This window comes from Spinacia oleracea, chromosome 6, assembly GCF_020520425.1.
Source record: "Spinacia oleracea cultivar Varoflay chromosome 6, BTI_SOV_V1, whole genome shotgun sequence".
Classification (NCBI taxonomy): domain Eukaryota; kingdom Viridiplantae; phylum Streptophyta; class Magnoliopsida; order Caryophyllales; family Amaranthaceae; genus Spinacia; species Spinacia oleracea.
The window spans coordinates 545,077-569,275 of record NC_079492.1 but is presented as its reverse complement, the minus strand read 5'-3'; the positions used below and the strand labels follow the sequence as shown (position 1 = coordinate 569,275).

Here is a 24,199-nt window from a genome sequence, read left to right as displayed (position 1 = left end):
AATGTGTCCCTTTTCGATGATTTAACTGCTTTCCTTGCCCTTTTTATGAACTGTTAAACTAACCTAATATGATTGTTCTATCACGCCTAACAAATATAATATTTTTGGGAAATCGGATTATCATGCTAGGTCCCTTAATGCTATTTAAATCAGATAATCACGATCGGATTAGTATTATATGTTGCATATTGCTAAAATTAATTCAGATTAGTTTAATAGTTAACGTATGTCCCTTCAATTATTTATGTTGAGTTAGTAAGGATATCCTGCCTCTGGAGTTATCGATGAGCGAATTACTCCTCTCGGTAGTTACAGTCCCCCAAACCCTCAATCTCTACCTTGCGGGTGTATATTGAGAGGTCCCCACACCAGGGATCACAAGGGAACCTACGGCCGTCGTGGTCAAACATAATTGCACTCCCTTTATGTCACGATAACCGGGTTTTGTCAGTTTTTCTCATTGTCGTTAAAAACTGAATGGCGACTCCTATATTACTAGTCAATTGGGTGTATACTCACAGGAAATCCAATTTCACTTGATTGAATAAAAAGAATCGTCACACCCACGAGGGACAAGGTCACGCATTAGCCCCGCGCTTTTTCGACCCCCTCACAGATGTCGATTGATTTTTATTCAAATTTTGTTGTAAAAGTATTAAGGTTTTCATAATTGTACCATTACTTTGTAAGATGTGATTATTTTGGGTGGTTTTCTTTGTTTGGATGTTCTGTTGTTGACCCACTATGGAATGAGGATATCTTACTGTTTGAGAAGAAATTGTTGGATGTTTTGGCTGTGATGTGATTCGAATTCTTATGAAGAGGGGAGACAATGTATATCTCTAAATTGATTCTTAAGGGCAATATAGGGAGTCGAGTCTTATAAGTCAAGCAATGAATCACCATTTCTGACATCACATCCCTATTCCTTAAAGGAGGCAAATCTTTGACTGTAGCAAATAGTTACATACAAACTCAATCTTCTTGACATATAGATGCACAGGCTCACACTCCAATTTCTCTAGGTGTCCTAGATTAGAGAACTTTGATGGCAACATTTCCATTCCTGAAAATAGACAAACTAAAAAGTCTTACTAACGCTTTCCCAACAAAATTCAATCCCCCAACATAAATAAGCTTAAACAAATTCCTAATCTTAATTAAACATAAAAATTACGGTTAGACATTAAAAATCCAAGTTTTAATAAATAATCAAATATGAAAATAATAATTGTTTTAATTAAAATCATCCTCATGAATTCAAACACGTAAAACATCACAATACGGTGTTCATAATCGGTTCCAGCAGTTTAAATAATCAAAATCAATAATAATAAAATAATTTTAAATAATAAAATATGAAAATAAAAATTGTTTTAATTAATATTTTAGAGTTATTTGTGAATTCAACGCCTATTCATGTAGTGCTTGTAAATCTTCCCCGTTTTTAGCTCTTTTTTGTCCATTCCTTGATTTGTTGTTGTTTGACATGAAGCATTCCAAATGGATTCATTTAGAAGGCTAGAGACTTCACTCATTCCTTTACAAAATCTTGAGATGCAACCTCAAAGTCCTTATATACTAGAAGAATCCATTTTAAGTTCTTCTTGGCAATCTAAGTGAGCTATAAAAATACGAAACTCGGACAAAGAAATGACCGACTCGGATTGCAAAGCATTAAGGAACTAATTATGAAGAAGTTCATGGTGGAGAGACGTGAAATCATCTAGTGTACACGATTCATCATTTTGACGGATACAAATAGTTGACATATTTTTGCAAAATTTTAAAAAAATAAAAAGAATCAAACAAATTACCTAAACTAATCACTAACCACAAGTAAAGCGATAAGTATAGGTCGAAATCCACAAGGACTAAGGTGCGCTAATTTATGCTAATCAATCGATAAACTTGGTCGGAACGGGGTTTTAGAAAAATCACTAAGCGACTAAAACTTATTTAACTAAACTAACTACCAAAGATAAACAAGTTAGGAAATGGGGATCAAACGCCAACCAATTGATACATTACACATTTACAGACCAATTGATCAAACGCTAACCAATTGATCAAACGCATGGTTGATATATTACACATTCACAGAAATCATAGTGATTCGTACATCATATCGTTCTTAGGCGACTATTTGAAGATACTTCGCTTTCATTTGGTATTGGGCTTCTTTCATTACTCGATTCGTTTTGATTTCGATCTTCAATATTTTCTTTTACGTCAAATAACTTCGTTGACCACGTTCGTTGCATGGGTTCGAGTCCAATCACGTGACTAGAAATACATCGTTAGACATATGACTTTGTTACTTATCCCTTATATTTTAAGTCGACAAACCTCGGGTTTTGCGGATAATGCTAAGCCATCAAGCGTGCCTTTATCAGAAACAATCTAGCTCACAGAAAACTTAGTTCCAACTTAGCTCATTTGTTGATTTGTATTCTTAATTCCATTGCATTCCTCAATCATTCATAATTCTTTTCGAATTTCTAACATTCATTGATATCATCAACCTTATTGACAGATTAATTCTTGATAACTTATTTTGGTATAATACTCAAAGCTTCATGTGTAAACTCAACTTCATATTTTCACCATCCACTCATCATCCCTTCCCTAATATATTCAGGTTCAACCTCAGTATCACTAGAGATATCAGCATGCGGTTCAGGAATAATAGGATTAGGATTCTCCATTTCAATCACATCATCATCACTATCCTCATCCACAACCTCATTCATAGCAACATATATGTCATCATCCCCATCCGAATGATCTAGACCTAGACTTTCCACAAACCTACCATCCTCATAGCTCTTTTCTGCAAGATCTAAAATCGTGGTCATGGCTTCCATTTCATACCTCCATCTACCATGACGAGTACATACTTAAACATATTACGGGTACCATCCTCATAATGCATATCTCTAATTTGATTCTTAAGGGCAATATAGGGAGTCGAGTCTTATAACACTACTAGAAAATTTACATATAGAGGCAACACCTTGAGACAATCAATTTTTTTTGGCCTCTAAATATGCTTTTTAGCATTACTTAATTATGGTTGCATCTAAAAGTTACTTTTAGCATCAATGAAAATTAGGTTGCCCCTAAAAGTAACTTTTAACATTAATGAAATATTGGTTGCATCTAAAACTTTTTTTTAGCATCAATGAAATTTAAGTTCCCCTAAAAAACACCTTTTAGCATTAATACAATAATGGTTGCCTCTAAAACTTACTTTTAGCAATAGTGAAATTTAAGTTGCCTCTAAAAAGTATTGTTTAGCATCAATACAGTTATGGTTGCCTCTAAAACTTATTTTTAGCATTGTTGAAATTGAGTTGTCCCTAAAGGTTCATTGTTCGCATTAGTGATGTATTGGTTGCCTCTAAAAGTTCGTTTTAGGATTAACGAAATTTAGATTTCCCGTAAATGTTCTTCATTGCATTTGTAAGGTTTAGGTAGCCTTTAAAAGCCTTTCTTAGCATTAGTTAATTTTAGATTGCCCCGAAAAGCTTTTTTTGGCACTAGTAAATATATACGAAGTATTACAATTCTAACTTTTAAGAGTGATATCATACTATTATTTTGTAGAAAATAGACACCACAAATAGTGCACCTTTCATCATGTAAAATACACTTGTTAGAAATATATAATTGGTAGAAAATAATTATCCTTTGAATAATTAATGTGTTTTTAAAATAATCAATCAATGATTTTTCCATTCATATAATTTTTATTTTTGTCATTCAAGTAGATTGTTTTTATAATGCCAAAACACTTGACATATTTTGACTTATTTCCTTGATGTTTTTCTACTTTATTTTATTAATTTTCTTCAAAATTGTTTCAGAAAAGCATTTAAGGTTATAAAATATATACCACTACTAGAAAAAAGACATATAATGACGAAATATTTCGTCGTTAAAACTTTAACGACGGTAACATTCGTCTTTGTGTTCGTTGTAACAGGTTTTGTTGTTATTGGCTTTAAATGTTAACAACGAATTATCGGTTTGTCGTTTACACTTAACTATGACTTTTATGTTCGTTGTTAAAAATTAATAAAGGGTTCTTTGTTAATAATTAACGACAAACTAAGGAATCGTCGTTAATAGATACACATTAACGATTAACTATTAAGCAATATGCACCTTGTAAGTGGGCAAGCTTTCATCCTAATAGAAAAAGAATAAGAATGTTAAACAATGAGATTCATGACACAAGAATACAGATATCGCAGCTCTATGCCTTTTTTGAGTCACTAGTTTGTTATTATAATTTGTTAAGATATGTTAAGATATTAGATATTATTCTGTGAATATTCTGTAGAGTCCTAACTATGGTAAGTTACTTAATGTGTACCTAGGGTTTAGGTAACTGAGTTGTACTATATATACGTGTGTTATTAATGAGAATAATACGAGATTACACGATATTTGACATGGTATCAAGAGCCTAGGTTAAAAACCCTAGATTTTTTTTCCGCACGAGTTTGAGAGAGTTTGAGAACAGCGAATTCCTTCGCTTGTTGAGTACTGCGTTCTGAGGAGTTACAAATTCCTAGGGCATAACAATGGGTAATGACGAGGAGCCACCACAAAAGACAATCGCCGCCGCCGTCGATCTGGACTACTATCTTGGGTCAGGTGACGGCCCCGGTATTGTCATCACCCCTGTAAAACTTCGAGGAGCGTCGAACTACGATGAGTGGGCCAAAGCGGTTCGTCGCTCGATGATCTCAAAATTCAAATTTGGTTTTCTTGATGGGTCTGTGAAGGAGCCCATTACGGACGAGACGAAGATGAAACATTGGATTGCGGTCAATTCGATGGTGGTGTCTTGGATCACAAACACCATTGACGAGAGTTTGCGTTCGAATCTGGAGGACTTTGATATTGCTCACGAGTTGTGGGGTGATTTGAGGACGCGGTACTGCGTCGTGTCGGGCACCAGGGTCTGCCATATTAAGATGGCTCTGAGTGGTTGCAAGCAGGGCACGTCTGAGGGCGTCATGGAGTACTATGGCCGCTTGTCGAAGGTATGGAAGGAGTACGTACAGTATGCACGAGTTCCCAGGTGTGTATGTGCGGGTTGTACGTGTAATATAGCGAAGCAGGTGGGGGACATTCACGATGAAGATCGTCTGCACTATTTCCTAATTGGCCTGGATGATCACTATGAAGCCATTCGTGCACAACTGTTAGCACGATCGCCGTTGCCAGGACTCGACGAGGCGTACCAGACGGTTATGAATACCGAGACCATGCGCGCCAAGGCTGCGAGAGGTCCGGAGAGTGTCATGGCGTTCAAGGTCGAGACTAAGGCTCGGTCGAGGTCGGGTGATGTCAGTGGCAGATTTTGTGGTCATTGCAATCGTGAGGGTCATGAGGAAGAAACTTGTTATCAGCTGATTGGATTTCCTGAATGGTGGGATGAGAAGAAACGAGGTGGACGAGGGCCTGGTCGAGGAGGCAGGACGTCGATTAGAGGAGGCAGAGTAGCTCGTGGGGCAGCGTCGTCGACCAGTGGTGTCGCTCGTGCCAATGCCGTGAGCAATGCCACAGGAGGGGCGACAACCACTGTGACGAGTGGAGACGGATCGCAGGGTGCAGTGATGACAACCAATCATGAGCTTGTTGGGGTGACGAAGGAGCAAGTCCAGCAAATAGTTGACATCTTGTCACGACCTTCAAACAAGTTGCAAGGTAATCTTGATTTACGATGGATTGTTGACAGTGGGGCATCACGTCATGTGACGGGTGATATTTCAATCCTGAGAAATATCAAGACATCAAGAAATCAACAGGTTGTGTTGCCGGACGGTCAACCTGCAAATTCAAACCAATATGGTTCGGTGGTCTTGGAGGATGGTTTCGTCCTCGATAATGTTCTATTTGTGCCTAAATTGAACTGCAATTTAATTTCTGTAACTCAATTAAGTGACGAATTACATTGTGCTGCTCAATTTACTAACAAAATGTGTGTTCTTCAGGACCGCTCGACGAGGATGGTGATTGGCGTAGGTGATCGACAGGAAGGACTATATTTTTTCCGTGGGGCTCCAAAGGTTCGTGTGCTAGCAGTGGAGTGTGTGGTCGACTTGTGGCATCAACGGATGGGGCATCCGTCGGAAAAAGTGTTGCAGTTACTTCCTCATGTGAGTCATAAGATTAGGAAGAATAAAACAATTTGTGATGTATGTCCGCGGGCGAGACAATGTAGGGAGAGTTTTCCAGTTAGTGTTAGTCGTGCTAGTCGCACATTTGAATTGGTTCATCTTGATTTATGGGGACCCTACAAGACTCCCTCGTCTTGTGGGGCAAAGTATTTTTTACCATTGTTGACGATTATTCTAGAGGTGTGTGGATTTATTTACTGAGTAATAAAATGGAAGTTGCATCGACATTTCTTAATTTTGTTGCCATGATTAAGTGGCAGTTTAATAGATCCCTTCGAGTAGTACGCAGTGATAATGGTACTGAATTCAATTGCTTACAAAATTATTTTCGTCAACATGGGATTCTGTTTGAGTCGTCGTGTGTTGGGACGCCTCAACAAAATGGGAGAGTCGAGAGAAAACACCAACATATTTTGAATGTTGGGAGGGCGTTACGTTTTCAAGGAAATCTTCCAATAAAATTTTGGGGGGAATGTATTTTGGCCGCCTGTTACTTGATAAACCGTACACCTACTCCGATCCTTGACAATAAAACACCTTATGAGATGTTGTTTGGTAAACCACCATCGTATGTGCCTATCCGCGTGTTTGGGTGTCTGTGTTATGCATATAATCTCCGGTGTAAAGGGGATAAGTTTGAGTCTCGGAGTCGCCGATGTGTGTTTTTGGGTTATCCGTTTGGCAGGAAGGGATGGCAACTTTATGATCTAGAGACACATGAGTTCTTCGTCTCACGGGATGTCAAGTTTCATGAAGGGACGTTTCCTTTTGTAGATGAATCGGATGTGTTGCCACTGGTGCATGATGGTCATGGGGGGCTTGACCATTGGAGTTTGGATGAGAGTGGGACTACGGGTCCTGAGACCGTGTCGTCGCCTGCAGGTGATACTGCTGGGGTGTCGCCGCCTACAGGTGATACTGAGGGAGTGTTGTCGCATCCGGGAGCTGATGAGGGGGTGTCATTGACCAGTGGCGACGACAGGGGAGTGTCGTCGCCTGTGAGGGAGGAACAACAACATGAAACACCTAGTCGAGTGGATTCAGACGTCGTCTCCTCACAGACAGGTGTAGAGGAGACGACGGGTAGTGACGAGAGTGAGACAAGGCAGTGTGTGGAGGATACGGAGTTAGGAAGGGGGAAGCGTGCGAAGTTTCCGTCGACAAAGCTGAAAGACTGTGTGATACATACAATACGGGAAAAATATAGTACTTCCGACAAAACACCTACGGCGTCATCACTCTCAGGTACTCCTTATCTTATCACATATTTTGTTAATTATGAGCGTTTTTCATCAAAGCACAGGCATTATATAGCAGCATTGCAAGAAGGGCAAGTTCCTAAGAGTTTTAAACAAGCGATGCAGCATGAGGGGTGGCGTCAGGCAATGGCTGCTGAAATCGACGCGTTGGAGGAACAGGGGACATGGACGTTGGAAGATTTACCGGAAGGGAAGAAAGCACTGGGGAGTAAATGGGTGTATACTGAGAAGCGTGATGAGGATGGGAATTTGTTGAGACTGAAGGCTCGATTGGTATGTTTAGGGAATCATCAGGAGGAAGGGTTGGATTATAATGAGACATTTGCTCCCGTCGCGAAGATGGCGACAGTTCGAACTTTCCTAGCTGTCGCAGCTGTCAAACAGTGGGACGTGCATCAGATGGACGTCCACAATGCGTTCTTGCACGGTGACTTGGAGGAAGAGATCTATATGAAGATTCCTCCTGGATTCCAGAAGAATCACTTTGACAAAGTGTGTCGAATGAGAAAGTCGTTGTATGGGTTGAAACAAGCACCTAGATGTTGGTTCCAGAAGTTGTCGACGGCATTGACGCACTATGGATTTCGACAGTCGCTGTCCGATTATTCGCTCTTTACTCTGTCTAAAGGTACGTTGCAGCTGAGTGTGCTCATTTATGTGGACGACATGATTATCGCAGGCAATAACAAGTGTGCGCTTGAGAGTTTTAAGGCATACTTGAAGGAGTGTTTTAAAATGAAAGACCTCGGGGCTCTGAAGTACTTCCTTGGGTTAGAGGTGGCACGAAGTAGTCAAGGGTTCTATGTATGTCAGAGAAAATATGCCCTCGACATCATCTCAGAGGCCGGATTGTTGGGAGCAAAGCCTGTGGACTTTCCCATGGAACAGAATCATAGGTTGGCATTGGCAGACGGGCCAGACCTGTTGGACGGTGAGCAGTATAGGCGTCTGATCGGACGTCTGGTTTATTTGGCTGTCACGCGACCAGACGTTGCCTACTCTGTACATGTCCTATCTCAATTTATGCAAGCACCAAAGGAGGCACATTGGGAAGCAGCTTTGCGAGTAGTGAGATATTTGAAGAAGTGTCCGGGTCAAGGTATACTACTTCGGTCGGACAGTGCGTTGCAGTTGGAGGGGTGGTGCGACTCGGATTGGGCAGGGTGTCCAATGACGCGTCGGTCGGTGACTGGATGGTTTGTGTCACTTGGTATGTCGCCAGTTTCTTGGAAGACCAAGAAACAGCATACTGTTTCTCGGTCGTCTGCTGAGGCAGAATATCGATCGATGGCAGCTCTGACGTGTGAGTTGAAGTGGTTGAAACAACTACTACGCGACTTGGGGGTGACACACGACCAAGGCATGAGGATGTATTGCGACAGTCAGTCTGCGTTGCATATTGCACAGAATCCGGTGTTCCATGAAAGGACAAAACACATCGAGTCAGATTGTCATTTCATTCGAGATGCAATCAAGGAAGGGATCATTAGTCCGTCGTACGTGTCGACGAAGGTTCAGTTAGCAGATATCTTCACCAAAGCGTTGGGGAAGGCGCAATTTGAGTTTTTTTTGAACAAGATGGGCATTCGAGATCTACATGCTCCACCTTGAGGGGGGATGTTAAGATATGTTAAGATATTAGATATTATTCTGTGAATATTCTGTAGAGTCCTAACTATGGTAAGTTACTTAATGTGTACCTAGGGTTTAGGTAACTGAGTTGTACTATATATACGTGTGTTATTAATGAGAATAATACGAGATTACACGATATTTGACATAATTCTACTAATAATTAGGACCAAGTTCTGAATCCAAAAAGGGGATGCAGGGTATGGTATAAAAGGGAATGATATATGTGACATAATGATATCAATGAAAACAAACTACAACTATGATACAGGAGTATGAATGTATTATGTACTTCGTACTTGATTACAATGGAATTAACATTATTAAGCTTGTCTTTGGAAAGAATACAATTGTACTAAGCTTTGTACATGTCCTTTTGCAAGTAATTGAGGGGGCACATAGTTCCTTTTAGATCTCAGCAATGATTCAATGAAGGTTGGAAGATCTCATTGGAATGAACCACTTTTGCATTTGGAGGAACCATTTTCCCTGCAATATGTGAATAAAATTTACCGTTCAATAAGAAGCTCAAAAAGACAATTAAATATCAGAAGAATATTAAGTAAATCAGTTTTAACATTTGGGGTGTGGCTAACATGATCTATTGACCTGTTTCCCAAACAAACAAAAGACAAAGTGAGAAACCTGAGCCTTGGCTTTTCTCTTCTCGGTTCACGGAATTACTTGTCTGGAAGCATGTCAATAAAGCTTTCATTGCAAGAGTGAAGCCATATTTTTCTAGTCGCATCTATTTTCCTTGAGTAGCCAACGACCCTTGAACCAAGGTAGGGGGAGAAATAGCAGTTTCCAAGGCTGCACTTTGAGTGGCATAAGTGCCATCCGCAAGGACCACATGCCTTCTAGAAGAAACTGTGATACTGCTGGCTAGTTGGTCTCTCTTGGGAGCCTCTTGGCCCTCTCCTTCCTCAGTGGCGGTGTAAAACTAATCCTGGAGTTTCTGTCATAAATCCAGTTTCCTATGTTATTTATCATACAGAGTTACAGACATGTATAAGATTTCTAAACAGAAAAGATAAAAGCATATTATGTAACCATAGAAACAAGAATGCAAACCATTACACAAAATAAGTTAAAAGAAATGTATAGCAAAAACAGAAAACAATACTGCATCACATGAGAACTAAAACATTAGCAGTCTTTGGAAACCAGAAATAATGGATACTCCAAGTTTGAATAGCTAATAATATACTTTGTGCTCCAAAATAATAGGCCACGTCTACCTTACTGGGTGCTCGTGTTAGACAGTTTCTCAATTTCCATTTTTAACTCATGGTATGAATTTCAACATTCTATTGAAAAGAGAAATTTACCTAAATTGCAACATCTAACAAAATTTAGGAAAAGCAAATTAATTAATGACATCCAGCCAAGGGAACATCCCACATTCCTAGCAGGTGGTTCACATGCAGTAATCCATGATCGAAGAAATTAAGGAATCTTCTCTTGTGCTTGAGAAGTTAAAGGATAGTAATCATGACGAGGAGTGATGACCATGTCAAATCTATCCAAACGTGTTCTTGGATGCTGAATCTGCAGTCCCAAAGAGAAGCACAATGTCAGATATTTGAATGCTTAATCAAAGAAAGGTCACATGTGACATGATAAATATTTCCATGTTAACCAGCAAACTCATCAAACAATAGATAAAAAGTTTATGAAACCTATACTCTGTATCACCCAGTTGAAATGTTTGAAGAGGTAAAACAAAAGAAGTCGGATATATGCATGCATAATTTTCTATATACTAGTCATTATAAGTTCATACGGCATAAACCAAGTACATGAGATGGACCAAATGGCAGCAACAGAAATAGCAGATACAACAGCAACAGCAACAACAAAACCTTGAAGAATGCAAGCTTTGCTCTAGCATCCTTGACTGTGATCAACACAAAGAGCCGGTGTTATAGTTTTGAGTCCCTGTTCTGAATGAATCGGAAGTTAACTTAACTATTGGACCTACCTGACCTTAACTGAACTACTAGAAAAGAACAAGATTTGATCACCAAATGTAGAGTATGTTCTACAGTTCTATCCTAAATTACTACTTGAATATTTAAATTGAACCTTCTAATGTAAATCAGCCTCTACAGGTCTGAATCACCTTCAGTTAATCACATCTTTCAAATCATCAGTGAAGATTAAAAGTAAGATACTTTTTTTCTGTAAAGTATATTTAATTTATGTACACAAATTTACAGCCTCTACAGGTCTGAATCACCTTCAGTTTTGCAAATTGAACAGTTTTATAACATTATTTATATTAGGCTTCTCTCATTCACGGCGATTTTCGTGCCACAACAATTCGGAGATTATCTAATCGCATCAAACTAAGCCCTCTTCCCACCTAATCAAAATGGGTAAACTTCAGGTGTAAGCGAAATTGACAATACCCATATGCTAAATCTACCGAATTCGACTAAAATTTACAAACAGGATACTTGAATTCAATTGCACTTGAAATTTATTGATTGCAACAAAATAATTGATTAACAAACCCAAATTAGAGCAAACAAATAAGGTAGTAGTAGTTACCTGTTGATTGGCAACTGCAGCAAGACTCCATTCTAGGTGTTCATCAATTGCAAGTTCATCTTCTGATTACACCATGGAAAAATCGTATTTCTTTGTTAAGGGAAAGATAATTGTGGGTTTTAGTAAGATAAACCCTATATTTAAAAATTGGAATGAATTATAGATTAGGTTTTTGATTGAAAACCCCTCTTGGTAGCGGGCTCCTGAAATTTAATTACCGCCTAATTGAATTGTGGGATTGATCGAAACGCGGGAGTTGCAGCGGGAATAAAAAAAAATGGAAAATGAAGAGTCATAGGCTCCTAAAATCTCATCGCCGCTTACTTGTTACTCCCTCCGTCTCTTTTTGTTTTTACGTTTTTTTTTTGGGTGTTTCAAAATGTTCTTTACGTTTCCTTTTATATTATCACATAAATAATTTAATATTTTATCAAAATTTGTACCCAATTATTATATTAACCAATTAAATCAATTGAGTCATTTAATCCCTCACATTTTTCCATAAAGACATTAACTTTTTCTCATTTCCCGATATCATAATTTTGATAAGAGTGAAAACATTATAAATAAACGTAATTTTCCTCGTTTACATGAAAAACTTAGAAAAATCTCAATACACATTAATCTATACTATATATTAAAAGGCGTTTAAAAGAAAGTTTATGTGACACGTGGCACCCTTCTTATGGGTGGTTCGCTGCATGTAATCTACATTAAAAAAATATCAAACATGGTTTGCATAAGGTTTGAACCCTTGACCTTGAGTTTAAAGATTAAAGCCTTTACCACTAAGCTATTATATATGTTCATGTTATCATTGCAAAAAAAAAACATATAAGTAAATGTGAATATCATTAATGTAGTACCCGGGGCATCGCCCGGGCCCAAAAACTAGTTAGTCGTTAAAACGCGTGAAAAATACCAAACGTAAAAAACAAAAAGAGACGGAGGGAGTAGTTGTTACGGAGTACTGTAATTTGTTATTAACAGTGGTGGGTTTTTTATTTGTTATTTATTGTATTTGGAAGGCCATTTCTCACTTAAATTTTTCATTTAATACACTGAAAATTATCGATCTTACTAATGTTTATGCATGTTATATTGTACATGCATATTATAATTTTATACTTTCAAATATAGGAACAACAAATATTCCGTGAAATAATATTATATATTTATATATATTATTAACATTATTTAATGGGGTAGCATCTATCTATTACATTATACTAAAACAGACACCACAAATGACACGTGTCACTTACTGGTGATTTTATGGAAAAAGAATCAGTATATTTGACTAAAACTTTATTAATCTTTTGAGAATCTATCAAAATCTTTTATATTGCATACTACTTTATTTTAGAACAATTCTTTGTTAATCAAATTTTTTTAAAAAAAATTGGTCAAATTATAATATTATAATATCCGTGCTTACACGGGACCTAATCTAGTAGATAGTATTTCACATGGGTCACCAAAGAAGTCAACCTCAGGAGCTGGCTTATAAAATATAGATATTACTATAATTAAAATTTTTAAAAAGTAGGGTGCGCTAAAAGGTTCATGTTTGTTTTGAGAAAAACATACAATTAATAACGGATGTTCTTCGTCGCTCCTCCTCTTTTTTTCTCTCCCTTTTCTCTCTTCCTCTTTCAAAACCCTAATTTTCTAGGGGCTACCACCAACCATTAGGTTGATGGTAAGCCCTATTTTTCTTGTTTTTCATAACTTTTGATTTCATGTTCGGAATAAAAACTATATTCTCTCCTTATTGGAGAGTTTTTTTACCCATTTATTGGGTTATCTGTACCCATTTATTGGGTTTTATCTCTCTCCTTGTGAGAGTTCGGGCCATGTTTTTAATTTCGCAGGAAAAGTTGATTTATTGATGAAGATTTGTGCGGGGTTACAACGGATGTCATTCTTACGTCTACAATCAATTGAATCAGATTTAATTCAATACCAAAGCTACAACAGATCGAAAGAGCCCCTCGTTGAAGGTTGTATCAAACAACGACATGAAAGAGGGTATTCATCATTGTCAGATCTCATCTACAACGATCGTGGTTTTGCCGGATTAGAATTTTGTTTGATCCAAATTGTTTTGTATTTGTAAGTTTTGATTTCTATTGTAGATGTCGTGTGACTATTTTATTAATGGGCTAATTTTTTCCTTAAAAAAGGTTCATGTTTTATTCGTATTTTGTTCATCCTTTTTCAAGTTGTTTAAACTAATGCTATACAGAGTAATTCGTTGGATCTTATTCAATTGAGTACTTAAACATTCTTAATTTGTTTGATCTAAGAGTGCATGTGTTATGTTCACATTATAACACCTAAACTTATTTGATCTAAGAGTTCATGTGTTATGTTCACATTATAACACCTAAACTTATATGTAACTTATCCGATTGGTCTGATTGAATATAATTAAAACTTATAGGAACTGAATGGACTTGTTCAATCCTGATTGTAGGAGAGTAAACTTATAGGACCTCACTGAAACTTATATGACATGAATTAGAAATATAAAAACTTATTGGAATTTATTTGACCAAAAACTTAGTTGAATAACTTAATTTTGACTCGTTTTGTTGTCTGTGATTGTTTGAAATAAAATGGTATAATACATAGCTGACTCTATTTGAACTTGTTAAAAAATGGATATAATTTTATTGAAAAATTGAATATTACGTTATTTTAACTAAAATTGATTTAATTTATTATCATTTAAACTTGATTGAATTGTTATTATATGTGTTATTTAAGCTAATTAATGATCTAATTTGACACGTGCATCATATTCAAGTGAATAAGTTGATGTTAGCTAACGTATGTTTTTTTAGCTTAGTTTAACTTATTTTGACTTAGTTTATAGCCATGAGTATGAGCTTGTTACAACGATAATTGATAGAAATGAAAAACAAGTTACGCCAAAACTCTAAACCCCTAACCCCTAAATTTGAACTTAACTGAACTTATTAAAACTGATCAAACTTGAATACTTGATTGATTTGAACGGATTAAACTTGAATACTTGATTGATCTAAATTGATTAAACTTGAAATTTCCACTTAAATTTTAATTTAAAACAATACGAAATTTTAGTTTATAGTCTTGAATATGAGTTTGTTATTATTATAATTGAAAGAAATGAAAAGCAAGTTACGCCAAAATCCTAAACCCTAAAACTCTAACTCCTAACCCCTAACCCCTAAACATGAACTTAACTGAACTTATTAGAACTGATTAAACTTGAATACTTTATTGATTTGAACTGATTAAACTTGAATGATATGAACCGATTAAATTTGAAAATTTTCACTTAAACTTTAATATAACATAATACGAAATTTTAGTTTACATCCTTGAATATGGGATTGTTATTATTATAATTGAAAGAAATGAAAAACAATTTACGCCAAAACCCAAAACCCTAAAACCCTAAATCCTAACCCCTAAACCTGAAGTTAATTAAATTGATCTGAACTGCCTATACTTGAATACTTGATTGATCTGAATTGATTACACTTGATTTTTTCACTCAAATTTTAATTTTAAAAAATAATTTTTTTTTAGTTTGGGCTTGTTATTATTATAATTTAAAGAAATAAAAAACAAGTTACGCCAAAATCCTTAAAAACCTAAACCCTAACCTCTAAACCTGAACTTAACTGAACTTAACTTGAATACTTGATTGACCTGAATTAATAAAACTTGAATACTTGATCGATCTGAATTAATAAAACTTGAATAGTGGATTGATATGAAGAAGAGTTACACGTAGCATGTGGCGTTATTAGTTTGTGCAAAACTATTTTAGGCCAATGTTGACTTGGTTTGACTTTTCAGTAATTTTTTTTAATTTTGTGATTTTGTGTGGACTTAGTCAAAACCCTATAAAAAGGCATATGTCTCTCTAGTCAGTTTATTAATATATGTTAAAATTTTATATGTATAATCTCAGCCTCCCAATCCATTTAATCCAAGAGCTCATGTTTCACCTGATCAAATAAAAAAATGAAGGGTTCTTTGGTAATCTGTGAATGACTTCGTTCAAATCCATTTCTCTCTTTCTCCTTTCTCTCTCTTATTTCAATTTTCTCCCTCCTCATGGATATTATCTCTGCTCTGCGATTCTCACCTTCTTCAAGTTCGATCCTTCGAATTTCTTCAATTTTCGCCAAGTAAGTTTACAATTGTTGGATTTTGTTCTGTTAGATTTCTTATTCAATTATTTGCCATTTTGATTGTTGAAATTTAGGTTTCGAAATTCTTTGTTATAGTGTTCCGCGATTTTGATCGATAAAATTAGGGCTTTTAAATTTGTGGTTTTGTTTAAGTTTTTGCTACTCCAATTGTTAAATTAGGGATTTTAATTGCTATTTTGTTTTTCGTTTTCGCAATTTTCATTGCTAATTGAAAGCGTATTTATAATGAGGTTTTTCTTTTGATTAGGTTTTAGAAATTTGATTTGGGTTCCTAATAAGTTCTGCCTACAAGTCTCAATTTAAATCTGAATTGGATTTCCCAATCGATATTTTCTACAATGTGATTGAATTTTGATTTTTTGGTTATTGAATTTGATTGGCGGTTTTTTTAGGCGAATGCGTTTGTGAAGGTGTGACGCAAAAGATCAGGCGTCAGATCGATGAACTGGAGAACTCTTCCGGCGTTGATGGTGGTGATTTGACGGTTGATGGAGTTCCTATTGATTCTTATCTTATAGGTGGGGTTTTCAGAAGGATCTGTATTTGACTGTTTGACTATGAATTTAGAAACATACCTTTATTACTTTGCGTTTCCGCATACGGTTCCTTATGACGGTTCATGTTAGCCGACCCCAATAATTTTGGGACTAACGCTTGGTTGTTGTTGTTGTTGATTATGAATTCAAAGCTTTGTTTGGTTAATTTGATTAGTGTTTTGTACTTCTTTTGGTAGATTTGTCTGGGATGAAGCTAAATATTCGACTATGTCGCCTTTGAAGGAGATTGTTGATGGTATTCATAGTTTTGTACTAAGGTTGAAGATGACCTCAAGGTAAAGTTTCAATCTTTTTATTGATTACTTTTGTCTTTAATTTAAGGTTGTTTTGGTTACCTAAGCTTTGGACTTTAGGATATGTAGCTAAGCCATTGCTGAAAAATTTAGGGTTATTATCTTTGTGAATGCATAAAAACATGTTTAACTTGAAGCTTAGGTTTGAGAACAGATTTATCGCTACTGAAGTACTAGCTGCCATAATAATAAAAATAAAACAGTACTAGCTTTTGACTTTTTGAGTTGTTGTCATCCTGCTGCAAGTGGACTTCTGGGTTGTTGCTTGTAATTTCTCATTACTTTATGATCACTAGTAGAAAAACCTCAAAAGCTTCCAAAGTTCCAAATATGCTCCAATCTTTTTGAAACCGAGAATTTGATACATGAAAATTCGAACTGAAAAAAAAAACTGAACTGCAAATGCCCTGGTCATGTGTAAAACCTGATCATTTGACTTATAACCTGCTCAGTTTTTTACTTGACCGCAGCATTTGTTGAGTCCTGAGAAGCAGGTATTTTGGTTTTTCATGTTTGAATTAATATCACGTTTCTAGGTTTAGTTTAATTTTGCTGGGAATTCTTAATTCAATTCAATCTGGTTTGAATGAGATCATTCTAGTTTGAATTTGAGATTGTCATGTGTCTTATGCTGTGATACTTTATCGTATTTGAGATTCTCATGTGCCTTGTACAATATAATGCTGCCTTATTTCATTGAGTTACACTTGTTTTATTTGATCAAAATTAAGCACTCGATATATTCTCTAATCAGTTACACATACTCAGTGTAGGTAGTATAAATCTACGCCCAAAACAACTAATTAGGTAGTTTGGAAGACTATAATATAATAGATCAGAGTTGTGCATAATATGATGTGTGGAACTTTGTGCTAGATTATTAAGTAATAAGTTACTTGAAATCGTGCACCCATTTGACTGCTTATTCTCCCTATTCCTAAGTAACTAAAGTTTAACATACTACAATGGTGATCATATCCTTGTAAAAGATTCACTGCTTGGTGTCGTCAGAGCAAACCATAGGATCATTTCTTTGACGTGTCAGGTTAGAGGAAACTTGAAATATAGCTTCTGTTGACATTAAAAACTCACGACATAGTAATCTAAGGTTATAATTTCACTGGCTGCAGCTGAAGAATAATATCCAGAAGTTCACCTTGGACAACTTAAAAGGTTCTCCCTTTCAAGAACTGCATGTTGCAAGTGATAATTTTAGCCACAATAACATTGTTGGCCGACGTGGATTTGGAAAAGTTTACTAGGGCCGCTTGGCTGATGGATCTCTTCTGGCAGTTTCTTACCTGTTGTACTGAAATTATTGTTTGTGGCTTCTAGATTGTTGATTTCCATGTTAGTATGTTGAATTTTGTGTCTTTTTTTTTAAGTCTGACAGTCTGACCCTGGAGAGTAGTAGCTAGAAGCGTGGCCCATTTTTATAAGTCATTTGCGCTCAATGTACTTGTTTTTCATATCCTTTTTCGTTTATTTTTAATTGCTACTATATTCTCTTCTAGTATAAGTTTGCATTTAGGTGATCAGATTATGTTGTACAGAAGCTAACACAAAGTCGGTGCTTCTTTTTTTTGTTGCAGATTTTCCCGTTTGTAGATACATGGAAAATTTTGAGGGGTGCAGGAAGATGATTGGAAGCTGGTAGAGAGAATAACATCGTATTTTTAGATTTTTATTTATAAATGAATTTTTTTCTCATCTTAATAATTCGTCAGTTACTTATTTTTCAGGGGCACTACATATGTAATGACTTTAATTATTTATAGATACATTTCTTTTGGAGTTAATAATAAAAATAATTTTTTTGGTTTACTTTTGCTATTCTTTCATGATTACTTCTTATAAGTGATTGTACTTAGAAATGTATGAAGTAAAATTGTGTAATTTGAAGCAAGATATATAATAATGCCAAATAAACTAAATAATGAAAAATATTATAAAAATTTCAATAAAAACCAGGCGAAAGTTTTAAATTGCATTTAAATATCATTAGGGGCATATATATTTGGCTATAATTATATTTTGAGCTAAAATTATATGGTTGCCCCTAAATATATGTCTTTAGAATCAACTTTTGATCTTGCTTCTAAATATGTTTAGAGGTAAGAATATGTTAGCCTCTAATCATATTTGGAGGCAAGAATATACAAATGCCTCTAATTACATTTTGAGGCAAGAATATGTGTTTACCTCTAATTATAATTTGAGGCAAAGATATATTATTTGCCTCTAATTATATTTTGAGGCAACCATTTGCTTTTAGAAGCAACACATCATATTGCCCCCAAAGGGGCCTTTAGAGGCAACCACTAATTAGCGACGGACTAATTAGAGGCATCCACTTTTTTGCTTCAAAAATTCATTAGAGGCTACATGCTCGTTTTTAGAGCCAATTATGGGTTGCCTCTGTAAGTGAATTTTCTTGTAGTGTAAGTCAAGCAATGAATCACCATTTCTGACATCACATCCCTATTCCTAAGTGAGGCAAATCTTTGACCGTAGCAAATAGTTACATTCAAACTCAATCTTCTTGACATATAGATGCGGAGGCTCACATTCCAATTTCTCTAGGTGTCCTAGATTAGAGAACTTTGATGGCAACATTTCCATTCCTGAAAGTAGACAAACTAAAAAGTCTTACTAACGCTTTCCCAACAAAATTCAATCCCCCAACATAAATAAGCTTAAACAAATTCATAATCTTAATTAACCATAAAAATTACGGTTAGACATTAAAAATCCAAGTTTTAATAAATAATCAAATATGAAAATAATAATTGTTTTAATTAAAATCATACTCATGAATTCAAACACGTAAAACATCACAATACGGTGTTCATAACCGTTTCCAGCAGTTTAAATAATCAAAATCAATAATAATAATAATAATAATAATAATAATAATAATAATAAAATAATTTTAAAACGAAATTGAAGTAGAATAGGCAAGGAAGAAGAGAATAATATCAATCCGGCCTACAGTACGGTGCATAACTTTGAAATTTCCATCTTAGCTTCACGAAGGGGGAGAAAAGTTAGTCTCCTGTAGACCAATGCGGGTCTACTGTATACCAACGTGGTTCTACAAACCTGTAGACCAACGTTGTTCTACAAACCATTAGACCAACACGGTTCTACAGTTCACCAACGTGGTTAGGGCTGAATATGGATAGTCGTATTTGTATTATCGATGTCGATTGATTTTTATTCAAATTTTGTTGTAAAAGTATTAAGGTTTTCATAATTGTACCATTACTTTGTAAGATGTGAATATTTTGGGTGGTTTTCTTTGTTTGGATGTTCTGTTGTTGACCCACTATGGAATGAGGATATATTACTGTTTGAGAAGAAATTGTTGGATGTTTTGGCCGTGATGTGATTCGAATTCTTATGAAGAGGGGAGGCAATGTATATCTCTAAATTGATTCTTAAGGGCAATATAGGGAGTCGAGTCTTATAAGTCAAGCAATGAATCACCATTTCTGACATCACATCCCTATTCCTTAAAGGAGACAAATCTTTGACTGTAGCAAATAGTTACATGCAAACTCAATCTTCTTGACATATAGATGCGGAGGCTCACATTCCAATTTCTCTAGCTGTCCTAGATTAGAGAACTTTGATGGCTCACATTCCAATTTCTCTAGCTGTCCTAGATTAGAGAACTTTGATGGCAACATTTCCATTCCTGAAAGTAGACAAACTAAAAAGTCTTACTAACGCTTTCCCAACAAAATTCAATCCCCCAACATTAATAAGCTTAAACAAATTCCTAATCTTAATTAACCATAAAAATTAAGGTTAGACATTAAAAATCCAAGTTTTAATAAATAATCAAATATGAAAATAATAATTGTTTTAATTAAAATCATCCTCATGAATTCAAACACGTAAAACATCACAATACGGTGTTCATAACCGGTTCCAGCAGTTTAAATAATCAAAATCAATAATAATAAAATAATTTTAAATAATAAAATATGAAAATAATAATTGTTTTAATTAATATTTTGGAGTTATTTGTGAAAAAAAACGCCTATTCATGTAGTGCTTGTAAATCTTCCCCGTTTTTAGCTCTTTTATGTCCATTCCTTGATTTGTTGTTGTTTGACCCATTCCCTAATCTAGTTTAGCTTTGATTTCTTAGTTTAGTTTAATTAGCTTTAGTTGGTTAGTTGACTTTCCAACTCGTTTTCGACCTAGCTTATTGTTCGATTAGCATAATTTAGTGCACCTTAGTCCTTGTCGCTTTACTTGTGTTTAGTGATTAGTTTAGGTAATTTGTTTGATTAGGAAAGACTAGTAACGACCTAGTTTTCCGTCAAGAAAATATTTTTGGTTGGAAAATTTACTCTCGCCCTCAATTAGAATCGATTTGAGCACTTGAAAAAAAATGGAGCAAAAAGCTCTTCATCACCATCATCGATGCCCTCATTTAAGGAGAAATTAGTAGGAATATATAATCCCCAATACTCAATTGCTCAATGTCATGCATCATAGGTGGCAAGTTAGCCTCAAATTCATCTCCTCTACATGAAGCATTCCAAATGGATTCATTTAGAAGGCTAGAGACTTCACTCATTCCTTTACAAAATCTTGAGATGCAACCTCAAAGTCCTTATATTTTAGAAGAATCCATTTTAAGTTCTTCTTGGAAATCTAAGTGAGCTATAAAAATACAAAACTCGGACAAAGAAATGACCGACTCGGATTGCAAAGCATTAAGGAACTAATTATGAAGAAGTTCATGGTGGAGAGACGTGAAATCATCTAGTGTACACGATTCTGAAGGAAATAATGCCCTTGGTCCAAGTATGCATTCTATGTTAAGTCTAATAAATGCGGTTCAGTATTAATTAACAAGTTAATAATTCAGTGAGATCAAGTGAGCTGAATGCCTAGCTAGAGGCCGCTTCAGTTCAAGTGGAATTAATGATATTAATCCACAGCTTACTCTTGACTGAACCCGTAGGGTCACACAAATAGTACGTAAACGGATCAAGTATTTAATGGCATTAAATACTCCATCTATGAATATTCGGAACCGACGGATCTTGGTTTCAGTGGGAGCTAAGATCGTCACAGGCAAGAAATGAATACTCCGGAAACGATGATATTGCCGGAAACGGAAATATGGATCGTATCGGAAATATGAATATTATCCAAGTCGTAGATGTTGCCGGAAACGGAAACATGGTACGTATCGGAAAATATTATTGGAAATGGAAATATTACCAGAATCGGAAATATTGCCGGAAACGGAAATATTGTCAGAATCGGAAATATTACCGGAATCGGAAAATAATTCCGGAAACGGAAATATTAAATATTTGTTCGAAACGGAAATTAATTCCGGAATCGGAAATATTAAATATTGTTCGTATCGGAAATAGATTCCGGAAATGGAAATTTAATCGGAAGCGTATCGTACGAATTAGCATCGGACGAGGCCTGCCGGACGAAGGCCCAGCACGAAGCCGGGCCATCGCCCAGCAAGCACGCACGCCACAAGCCCAGCGCGCACCAAGGCCACGGATGCGTGGGCCGCGCTGCATGGGCTGCTGCTCGCATGCGCATGGGCAGCCCTTGTGGCTGCCGTGTGTGTGTGTGAGTTTGTGCTCATGCGAGATTCCTAAAACTGCAAGAGTTAGTGTGTGATTAAATTCCTATTCCTAATTAGATAAATTAATTAAATAGAATTCATGTAGGATTCTAATTTCAATTAATTCGTATCCTACTAGGATTGCGATTCCTTTTCCATAACTCTATAAATAAAGGCCTAGAGGTCATTATTTATATACAAGTTTTTAAGTATTCAAAACTAAGATTTTTAAGCAGAAAAATCAGCCAATATTCTTGCCTACCCAACCGAAAATATTAGAACCTTAAGGGCGATTCTAGTTGGTCAATCTTAAGGCGGATCCGGACGTGCTGTGGACTATCTACGGAGGGACGACACTTGGAGTCCTAAAGACTTGTTCTTGTTCGGTTCGGGCGCAGCTAGGGAAGGCACGCAACAAAGAGTATGCATCTAAACTATGCTAAATGATTATGTGTAAATAATATGTTTCCTGGCTTTATGGTTTTTCCGCATGATTTATGAACTGTCATATGAATCATAACCTAACAGTGGTATCACGAGCCCCTTATTATTTTCATAATCTAAATTGCATGAACATGGTTAAATATTACAAATTTGCAAGAATTAAAAGGGGTGATTAATTTTCGTAATTGTTAATTAATTGCAAATTGCGTTTATTTAATTATACGTACGCAGTTTTTCGGCAGTTTCTTCATTACTCATCCGAATTGAGTGATTTTTGTGTCAATGCCGAACCCAGAATTCTCAAATTCGAAGCCTAACTATGACTTTTCGAAGGTTTTAGTTTTTCGAATGCAAAATTTCGTAAATTTAAGATGTTAAATTAAATATTTGCGATTCTTGTTGATAAATCTTGAATTTTTGATTGACCTACTGCATATGTTTAACAAGTTTGAATGCCTAGTCTTGTTAATTATGCAATCTAATTTGTAATTATGATTAATTTGTTGAAAATTAGAATAATTTAGAATTAATTTGATTTTCATAATTAATTGTAATTTAATTAGAAACCTATGATTAAAAACCACCATAAAAATTGTAAATTTACGATAAATTTTAAATTTTTATGACCTAGACTTGAATCCATATCAATCGGAAATCAATTGGATAATAAATTTTCGATTTTTCGCCCTAAAATTATGAAATTAATATTATTTATTAATTTGTCATTAATTTTAAATATAAATTTTAAATTTTTATGCGATTCGTTCAAATAACTTGCACGCACGAAGCAATGGACGCTTCGTGTTACCCTTAAGGGGTGTTGTATAATGCGGGCATGCGACGACGAGCAAGGGAGCTCGTCGCCCGTGCGGCACGAATGCAATGAGCAAGGGCGTAGTGCACGAGCACAAGGCAGCAGCCCTGCCTTGTGTCGTGTGCCACGAGCAATGAACGAATGGGCATGGGCGAGGGGCGAGCCAAGGCAGTCGCGTGTGGGCAGCAAGCGAGCTGCGCCACAACGCGCGCTGCCTCGCACAAGTGCGCGCAGCCTCGCGCGCAGCGAGCGCAAGCTCGCGTGCCACGAGCGCTGCGCCCAGCACTACTCGCGCGCACAGCGCGCGATGTCGCTCGCCCAGCGAGCGATGTCGCGCCCCAGCGAGCGATGGCTCGCGCGCACAGCGCGCGATGTCGCCCGCCCAGCGAGCGATGTCGCGCCCCAGCGAGCGAGCCAGCGCGCCCAGCGAGCGATGTCGCGCGCCCAGCGAGCGATCTCGCGCGCGCGCACTGCGAGCGATAGCTCGCGTGCGATGGGGCGCTGTGCGGAGGCTTGCGATAGGACAGCAGCAGCTATGCGACAAGCGCATGGGCTGCGCGCACATGGCCAGCAATGGCTGTGTGCGTACGGCCCATGGGCGTGCAACGCGTAGGGTGTT

The 24,199-nt window shown here is 36.4% G+C and overlaps 2 long non-coding RNA genes across 3 annotated transcripts; one reads left to right on the top strand and one right to left on the bottom strand.

Moving 5' to 3' along the window:
* Positions 1-9,289: 9,289 nt before the first annotated feature.
* Positions 9,290-11,987, bottom strand: LOC110793584 (uncharacterized). Of its 2 annotated transcripts, XR_002534718.2 has the most exons (4): positions 11,645-11,980; positions 10,420-10,639; positions 9,734-10,046; positions 9,290-9,577 (listed from the first exon to the last, which is right to left on the bottom strand). It is a non-coding gene; the product is annotated as an uncharacterized lncRNA (long non-coding RNA). The 2 variants fall into 2 exon arrangements; XR_008924394.1 differs by having other exon boundaries at positions 9,734-10,639; positions 11,645-11,987.
* Positions 11,988-15,635: 3,648 nt separating this feature from the next.
* Positions 15,636-18,532, top strand: LOC110793586 (uncharacterized). Its single transcript, XR_002534719.2, has 4 exons — positions 15,636-15,834; positions 16,251-16,376; positions 16,592-16,690; positions 18,301-18,532. It is a non-coding gene; the product is annotated as an uncharacterized lncRNA (long non-coding RNA).
* Positions 18,533-24,199: the final 5,667 nt, after the last annotated feature.